Source organism: Ixodes scapularis, unplaced genomic scaffold, assembly GCF_016920785.2.
Source record: "Ixodes scapularis isolate PalLabHiFi unplaced genomic scaffold, ASM1692078v2 PGA_scaffold7__128_contigs__length_106722199, whole genome shotgun sequence".
In the NCBI taxonomy this organism is placed as follows: domain Eukaryota; kingdom Metazoa; phylum Arthropoda; class Arachnida; order Ixodida; family Ixodidae; genus Ixodes; species Ixodes scapularis.
In genome coordinates this window covers 12,166,011-12,174,599 of record NW_024609882.1, presented here as the reverse complement: position 1 = coordinate 12,174,599, position 8,589 = coordinate 12,166,011, and the positions used below count along the sequence as shown (strand labels likewise).

General features: G+C 51.6%; 1 pseudogene; it reads right to left on the bottom strand.

Annotated features, from left to right (window-relative positions):
- Positions 1 to 1,729: 1,729 nt before the first annotated feature.
- Positions 1,730 to 7,180, bottom strand: LOC115329828 (annotated as a pseudogene).
- Positions 7,181 to 8,589: the final 1,409 nt, after the last annotated feature.

Sequence of the window (8,589 nt, the reverse complement as noted above, 5' to 3'; positions counted from 1 at the left end):
GATTGCAAAAATGGAGGGGCCGTCAAAAGGGGATTTAAGCAATCCCGAACACTGCCTTGTCCTATAGGTACAAAAAAGACGCTCAAATTATAAGGAACTGTTTAAAATAATGGTTCCAACGACCGAATGGCTCTTTGTGTTGCGCTGTAAAAAGTATTGCCCGAAAAGTTATTCCGTGGGTAGTTTTTGCAGTCCTTTTCAACTTTTTTTATGTTCGAAATCATGCTGAAATTGCCGCACATTTTTTCTTTTATTCCTTTTAAGAGTTTATGATAAACGAACCAAAATAAAACAAAGTTATTGTATAAGAAAGAAACAAGTATGTCGAGAACCTTTCAAATAAAAAAAAAAAAAGCTCTATTTTTTTTTGCCCAGGCGAATGTAATGTTAAAGCTGATTTTTACTTGCTCGGTCTAGAGAAACACAATTTTTACGTTTTTAATCATCTAACGCATTTGTATCCACCATAGAAGTACCTACCACTTTCTGATCACTATTTTAACTGTACTTAGACGCTGTTCGAACACCATTCCTGCGAGTACAGTGTCCTGCAATATGAAAGACCCACTGGGAGCGCGTGGTCGAGACGGCGGCGGGCTGGAGTGCCACACGCGCTCCGCGCATTTCCATTCAGCTTCTAGAGGAGGGCGCTCATTCGGGACTCAACTAGGCCTGAATGGGTATAACCGTTCTTGATTTCGGATTAAAAGATAAAAAAAAAAACATTGAAGGGCGCGTTCATTCGCTAGAAGGATGCACGGATTTTACGCTCTAACAAAGTCAAAATAATTTCCTCGACTAAGGCCAGTCTCTTTCAGACAGAAACTGGGGCGTTAGTAGGACATAGCCGTGGCAAGACGCTGATGAACTGCCCTCCGCTGCAAAACCGAAACCAGAAACTGATTAGCACAGCGTGCTTTGCGCTTGAGCTGAGCCTCCAACGAGTCCTCCCCTCGGGGTAGAATGGAATCACCCGGAGCGCGCACGGTGCCCACGTCAGCCACCGTCTCGGCTACGCGCTCTCAGTGGGTCTTTAATATTGTAAAGGGCTTTACATAGAAGTCCTAGTGGTAGCTTAGATTACATAATTTATTTTTGTAATGTATTTATTTATTGTGCCCTAGAGACGGTTGCCAACGAGCTTATAAATAAAGGACTGTGGAGGCGGCCTAGAAAGCGACCAGCCGAGTGTTAGTCATGGTGCAAGCCTGTTTTAATTCTCGAGCAGAAAGAGAGAGAGAGAAAAGAGAAGAAAAGAAACGAACAAACCAACAGACAGACAGTGCGCGCGCGCTCTTGGCGCGTGCCATTGGGCAGAGGTGCAGGTGTAAGGGGGACTCTGCCACAGATGCCAGCAAAGAAGAAACAAACAAAAGGGGGAAGAATTTAGATCGTACAACTAAACATACCATTTTGCTCTCCCTTCTTTTTCTTTTTTTTAAGAGTGTAAAAGCAAGACAAATGATGACAAAACATTATGCACGTATTTACAACAGCAAAAATAAAGAGCATGATAAGCACAGTTTAAAAGAAGCACACAAATAGTTCACCCTACGTCGAAAACACAAAAGGAAATAGTTCACTCATTTCATCGAGTACCAAGGTCTCCATACCGCACTGGTGGTCGACGGTTCCGCCCTGAGCGCCTTAGAAGCACCTGCCTAGGACATTGAGCAGTTGAAGTTCCCATTCCTGGTGGCGTGTCCGGGGCAGGTCTGCACTCAGGCGTCCGCGATCGAGGCAGCTGCTGCATGGCCGAACTTGGCTCTTGAGGTTGCCAAGTATGATGCCTGTGGTACGCGTCACCTGGAGTAGCAGTGTGGCTCGCGGGCTGGCCACCTTGAACGGCAGCCGGTGTCCCCTATTGATGACTTTCTGGACTGGGATCGGAAGCAGCTGCGAGTTTCTAGGCATTCCACACTCTACCATCTCCCAGCCGGAATGTCCACCGACCGACCCGCTTCATGATGCGCAATGGCGGCCCGAGAACCGACTCGCCCTTGGCTACCTTGCCTGGTTTTTTCACTCTAACCCAGTCGCCAGCCCTGAATGCGGGGGTCTTCGTCGCTCGACGCCGGTCGGTGTACTTCTTCCTGTACTGCTGCCTTTGCTGCACTTGATGTCGCAGCCGTTGCAGATCCTCGATGAGATTTTGCAAGAACTGCGCCGACGACAGTCCGAGGATGTTAAGGCGGATGCGAGGTTTCCGTCCATGTAGCAGGAGGGCAGGAGAAAGTCCAGTCGTGGCATGGGACGTGCAGCGATATATCATCAAGTAGTCTACAAGGGATGACCGGATGCTGCTCCGCTCAAGGGTGGCACACTGGAGAAAACCCTTCAGGGTACGGTTGAAACGTTCAACCTGCCCGTTGGACTGGGGGTAATAGACAGAAACCAGCTGGTGCTTTATACCGCGCGCTTTAAAGGGATACTTCAACGAAATTTGAAATATTCCCGTCGTGTTCAAAAATAGGCTGAATATGATCCACAATATCCGTAAATGACAATCGCACGTTTGTATTTTGATCCTGGTGGCTGTATTTTTCGTTATAAACGGCCCACTCTGGCAAGCGCTCGGAGAAGGCCCAGCTTAGAGCACGTGACATCCAACGCAATCGTGACGTAGGTCGTCTCAAGACGAGCAAAGCTACGGCGAGGCTGACGTCGAGAGGATGGCCTAGTCGTTCCAGCCACCGAAGCGGCTGCTTTTGTACGAATTTTGAGTGACGGGTTAATCTTCTATAATCTTCTAGGGGGACAATGTCGACTTCTGCGGCACACAAAAGGGATTCTCGGGAAGAGGGGAGTTCCTCCTTCCCCCCTTCTCTCGTAGCGGCCGGAGACGAGACAACCTCCGTCACTAGCTGTCAAGGTTCCTAGACGAGCATTACAAACGAGGTTTGAGCGACATCCACCAGGTGCTCTTTGCTAATCGTTTAACTCGTTTTAAAATTCCTTTTCGAGACTTTTTTACAAGATATTGGTATGTTCCATGTGATACTGCTCTTTTGAACACATATAGACCAAAAAATGAGCGCCGAAATTTCGTTGTAGTATCCCTTTAAGGAACGTCTCAAATTCGCCTGAAACAAACTGTGGCCCATTGTCGCACACAACGCTGTCAGGGTATCCCTTTCTGGCAAAGATGGCGCGCAGGAAGTCCGTGATGCTCCCCGTGGTGACGTTTGGGCAGAGCTGCACCTCGGGCTACTTGGAAAAGTAGTCCACCAGCGTGATGGCGTAGCGACAGGCAGGCTCCGCTCGCTCAAAAGGGCCCACGACATCGATGCCCACCTTTGACCAAGGTCGCTCTGGCAAGGGCACTGGCTGGAGAGGGGTCGGTGACGTCTTGGCACTCTTGTCTGAGATGTTATAGATTTTGCAGGTGCAGACTGCCCTACGCACTTCTGCGTTCATGCGGGGCCACCAGTAGAGCTCACGAAGGCGTGCTTGCGTCTTGACAATGCCGTTGCGGCCCTCGTGCGCTTTGGCGACAAGAGCGCATCGGATAGTCGTGGGGATGACGAACTGCACTCCGCGAAGCAGGAGACCGTCGTTGACGGAGAGCGCATCCTTCAGGTCGTAGAAGATGGCCGCATCAGCGGAGAGAGCGCTCACCGGTGGCCACTTAGAGGTCACATATCCCATGACAGTGGCGAGCAGAGCGTCATTCGCTGTCTCCTCTTGCAGCTGTTGCTTCGTGATGCACTCTTCGTATAAAGCGACAAAGATAATCTCGTCGTCGAACTCCATCCCCTCTTCTTCCTGTGACATCGGCAAGCGGGACAGGGCATCTGCTACCTGGTTTTCGGCACCTCGCTGGAACTCCACCGTGAAGTTGTACTTCAGTAGGGGATGTGACCAACGGGTGATCCGTAGCGGGCGACGTCCTGCTCCTCCGGTGGACAGCAAAGACACGAGCGCTTGATGGTCCGTGCGAAGGGTAAAGTGGCGGCCCCATAAGTATATGTGCCATTTTTCGCACGCCCACAAACACGCAAGCGCTTCTTTTTCCCCGGCCGAGTATCCCCGCTCTGTCGAAGTGAGCGTCCTTGAGGCGAATGCGACAGGGAAGACGCCGTCACCATGAAGCTGCTGCAGCACAGCCCCAATGCCGTATGTCGACGCGTCTGTGGCCACGATGGTGGGCAACGTGGGGTCGAACATTCTTAATATCCTGGCAGATGACAGCAGCCTCTTGACTTGGTTGAAGCTTCTGTCCGCCTCGTTGTCCCAGACGAACGGAGTGTCTTTTCGCAGGAACCTCCGAAGAGGTTCGACCTCAGACGCTAACCGAGGCACGAAGCGAGAGTAATACTCCACCATCCTCAGAAACAAACGGAGTTGGGTGATGTACGTGGGGATGGGGGCAGCGTTGAGTGCATCCACCTTCGTATGTAGCGGAGCAATCCCTTGAGCGCTGAATTTATGACCCAAAAACGAAAATCCTGGCACATCGAACAGGCACTTGTTGTTGAGTTTCAGTCCAGCATCCGAGATACGCCGCAGCACCTCACGCAGACGGTGTGTGTGCTCCTCCTTGGTCCTGCCAAAAACAACAACGTCGTCAAGGTAGACCAACACACCTTCGCAGTCGTGAAGCATTTCCGATATCATCTGCTGGAAAGCTGCTGGCGCCGATGCCAGTCCGAAACATACTCTCTTGAACCGGAAGAGACCCTCGTGTGTAATAAATGCGGTGAGGTCCCGGCTATCTTTATGTAGCGGCACTTGGTCGTAAGCAGCCGCTAAGTCAAGCTTGGAAAAGTGTTTGGCACCATGTAAACCATGCAGAGGTTCTTCTATGTGCGGAAGAGGAAAGCTATCGATAACGACAGATTTGTTGGCTTCCCGCAGGTCCACGCACATTTGAATTGAGCCATCTTTCTTCTGCACCACCGCAATTGGTGATACCCATTCGGAGGAATTAATCCGCTCGATGTCCCCAGCCGCTTTCAAGCGTCTGATTTCTTCTGATACTGACTGACGCGCAGCTAGAGGAATACGTCTCATTCGATGACGGACGGGAATGACAGAAGGTCGAATGTTTACCTTGTGGACAACGTCCTTGACACGGCCAAGACCCGGACTGAAGAGATGCTCGAAGTTGCTCATGGAAAGCGGCAGGTTTGGCTTTGCTGGTTCAGGCTCCACTGAAGCTGCAGCCTGTGGTGGAGACGATGCTGAGGCCAGCTGATTTTGCACCATTGCCGACCACTCATATCTCAATGCACTTGACGCTTCGTCCTGTAGGGCCGGTGTCGACCTTTCGTCCTCCTCCCTCGGCGGGTCGCCAGAACCCTCTGTATCAGTATAGAAGCACGACCGAGCGGCTCCAATCATCTGGATGTCGAGGGCTACAACAGCGTCCATGCCCAGTAAAGAAGTACCACGGTCAGCAATGTAAAAAAGTACTGTTGCCACACGCTCCCTGACATTACCGGTGCATCGAATGCTCCCAGAATGGTGATGGGCTGCCGAGAAAAGTTCAGGAGCTTCACAGGTGGTGGTAGAACTGTCGCCTTGCTCGCGAAATACCGGACGAACATGGCACTATCCACGATGCAGACGGCTGACCCCGTGTCAAGACGAAACTGCAGCGTCGAGTCAAATACCTGGATGTTTAGGTACAGCTTGGTTTGAGAAGGTCCGGAAATGTGGGACACCTCCCACTGCTCGTCGTCGTCATCATAGTAGTCGTCGACGATCTGCTCAACTTGAACACGCGGGCGGCGCACGCGGGATCGGCGAACACTTCTACAAGCGCGTAAAAAATGTCCCCGACGACCACAGTTGTCGCAGTACTGACCTCTCGCTGGGCAGACGTCATAGCCCCTGCAGTGTTCCTGACCGTAACCGCAGTTGGGACATGCTCTTCCGTAGCCGTAGTTCCGCCTTGGAGATGGTTGCCGGCGCGGTGATTCGAAATGCACCGAACGCCGAAACGCGATCGTTCAGGGCTCTGTTGACGACTGTCACGGTCGAAACCACCATCGCCACTACGGCTACTACGGCCGCAGGTTACGCAGCTCTGCTGGCTAGGCGAGCGCGAAGCGCGTGCGTACACTGACCGGGCTGAAGAACGCCGCGTCGGAGATCGCACAGGTGACTCACGGCGCGAGCGCCACGGCTCGTGTAAAGATGACGTCATCGTCTGAGGTTGACTCGGTGCCAACGTACGTTACTAGATTATATCAGTTGTGGGACTCAAGCGGAAGGGGGTACCCCCCCCCCCCCCCTTTCACTCACTTCAATCCGCCAAGTGTCGTTCGAAGCGCCATCTAGATTTTCGTTTCATAACTGTGCGTTCCAAAGAGCAGAGATGAAGCGCCATCTAGTACGTAGCGATCCCGACCCGATTTCACCGTGCCCGATTCCCATAGAATACGCTGCAGTTACCAAAGCAGCCGTCCGGCGGCGCGTCGAGCGACGCTTGGCGAGTCGTGGTGAGTGAGGTGGGGTACTGTTCGTGCATGCAGCGTCTATGAGCAGTTCCGTAACTGAGCTAATGTAATAACGTTGCTCGGTGCGCGCCCTGTGACGTGGCAGGTCACGTGCTCCTCCGACGCCGTCGATGGCGCAGTTGCCGATGCCCATTCTCGAACTTCCGGCGTGAGCGTTCCAAATTAAGGACAGTCTGTAAGGCCACGCTGAACGGCAGCGCGGCGTCAAGTACCAGGCGTTCTTGAATCTCTGCGGAAGCAGCACCCGCCATGAACTGTCGGCGGATGACGGCCTCGGTGTCGGCGCCGAAGTTCGCCGGCACGGCCAATGCTCGGAGTGCTGGGAGAAAGTCGCGCAGAGATTCTCCTTCTTGCTGTTTTCTCATGTGAAACCGGAGTTGTTGTAGGGTCTCGTTGACCGGCTGCGAAAATTCAGCCTCGAGGACCCTGAGGGTCTCTCTATACACGTCGCGAGACGCTTGCCGGGCTTGCTGACCGTCTCCCGCCGGTGACGTTGCTGGCACCGGTCTAACGGGAGCTGGCAGAGAGTCGTAGATGCACTGGCCTTCGACTCTCAGGCAGTTCAGCAGCTTTTCTTGGCGTCGTTCGGCGGAATATTCCTGAGCGCCAGTAGCCAATATGTATCGCTCGAACATTCGTAGCCACGATTTTCACGGTATCGGTGGCGTACCGGCCTTGTCCAGGAAGTTTGGTGGCGGCCGGTCACAGTCAGCCATGCTTGCGGCTAAGATGCCGGCTCAGCAATCAAGGAGGACGTTCGAAATCGAACGCACGGCCATTGATAACCAGCAACCGAGGTTCCCTGGTGAGCCCGGGATTCGTCGGAAGCAGGCGTCGTCGCGAGGCCAGGCACCCCCGCCGACGTGACCTTATGCCGAACGACGCACGTTTCCTCCGGGAGTAAGAGTGCCCAGGTTCAGCACCCTCGTAACCAAAACTGTGGAGGCGTCCTAGAAAGCGACCAGCCGAGTCGAAGTCACATTGCAAACCTGTTTTAATTCTCGAGCAGAAATAGAGAGAGAGAAAAGAGAAGAAAAGAAACGAACAAACCAACAGACAGACAGAGCGCGCGCGCTCTTGGCGCGTGCCGTTCGGCAGCGGTGCAGGTGTAAGGGGGACGCTGCCACTGATGCCAGCAAAGAAGGAACAAGCAAAAGGGTGAAGAATTTAGATCGTACAACTAAACATAAGGACGTTGTTGATTTACAGTGCAACGCTAAGCATAAAAACTCCCGCATGTAGGTCCCCCCCCCCGCCCCCCCCCCCCGGTATGCAGTAGTGACAGGCGGCATCGATGTCGGTAGCTTCTACAAATAGGGAACACGAGGGCTTCAGCGCTTACTTCTTTCAGACTTCTACGTAGTTCAACTACTCGAGTAGAGTTACTGCGGCTTAACTACTTTTCTGAGTAGTTTAGTAACTTCTAATTACATTTTTATTTCGGTAATTAGTAGTTTACTTTTTCCTAGTCGCCTCAACTCAAAATACAAATTACGTTCAAATTTTAGTGGCAGGTTTGCTTGCAACAAACATTCCTGCACAAAAGGATGTAAGCTCTTGAAAGATCAGCTGATATTCGCAAAGAGGAGAAAGCATGTGACGTAGGCAGGGGGGGGGGGGGGGGGGTCCGAAATTCTCTAAACAATTCCCTGCTACGAGGCGCGGAGAGCGCACAGACATGTCGCAAAATGCAGCACCCGCTCTGAAGCTCGCCTGGTGCTCCCGTAGTTTGTGCTGTACTTGAAGAATCACGTAGTAAGAAGCAACGTAAAGGAAATATCTTTGCTTTGCCTTTCCTACCAAAACTCAGAATATGCAGCTCTTCTAATATTCGAAGATCGTTCGAGAAATCTTGGTAATTCCCCCGCCGTTTTTACAAAAAATAAATAAATAATTAAACAAGTAGTTTTGAAAGTACTATAACTACATGGTACTTAAGGTACTACTTCAAGTAGGTTTAGAAACCTTGTACTTTACTTCAAGTACATTCTCTGAGCACGTACCTGTACTTTACTAAACTATTTTTTTTCTGGTGCTTTCCGAGGATAGTTCAACTCCGGACTTAGAATTCACCAAATTTAAAAACAAAAAATGGCGTATCATTATGTGAAAACGCGCTCTCGTC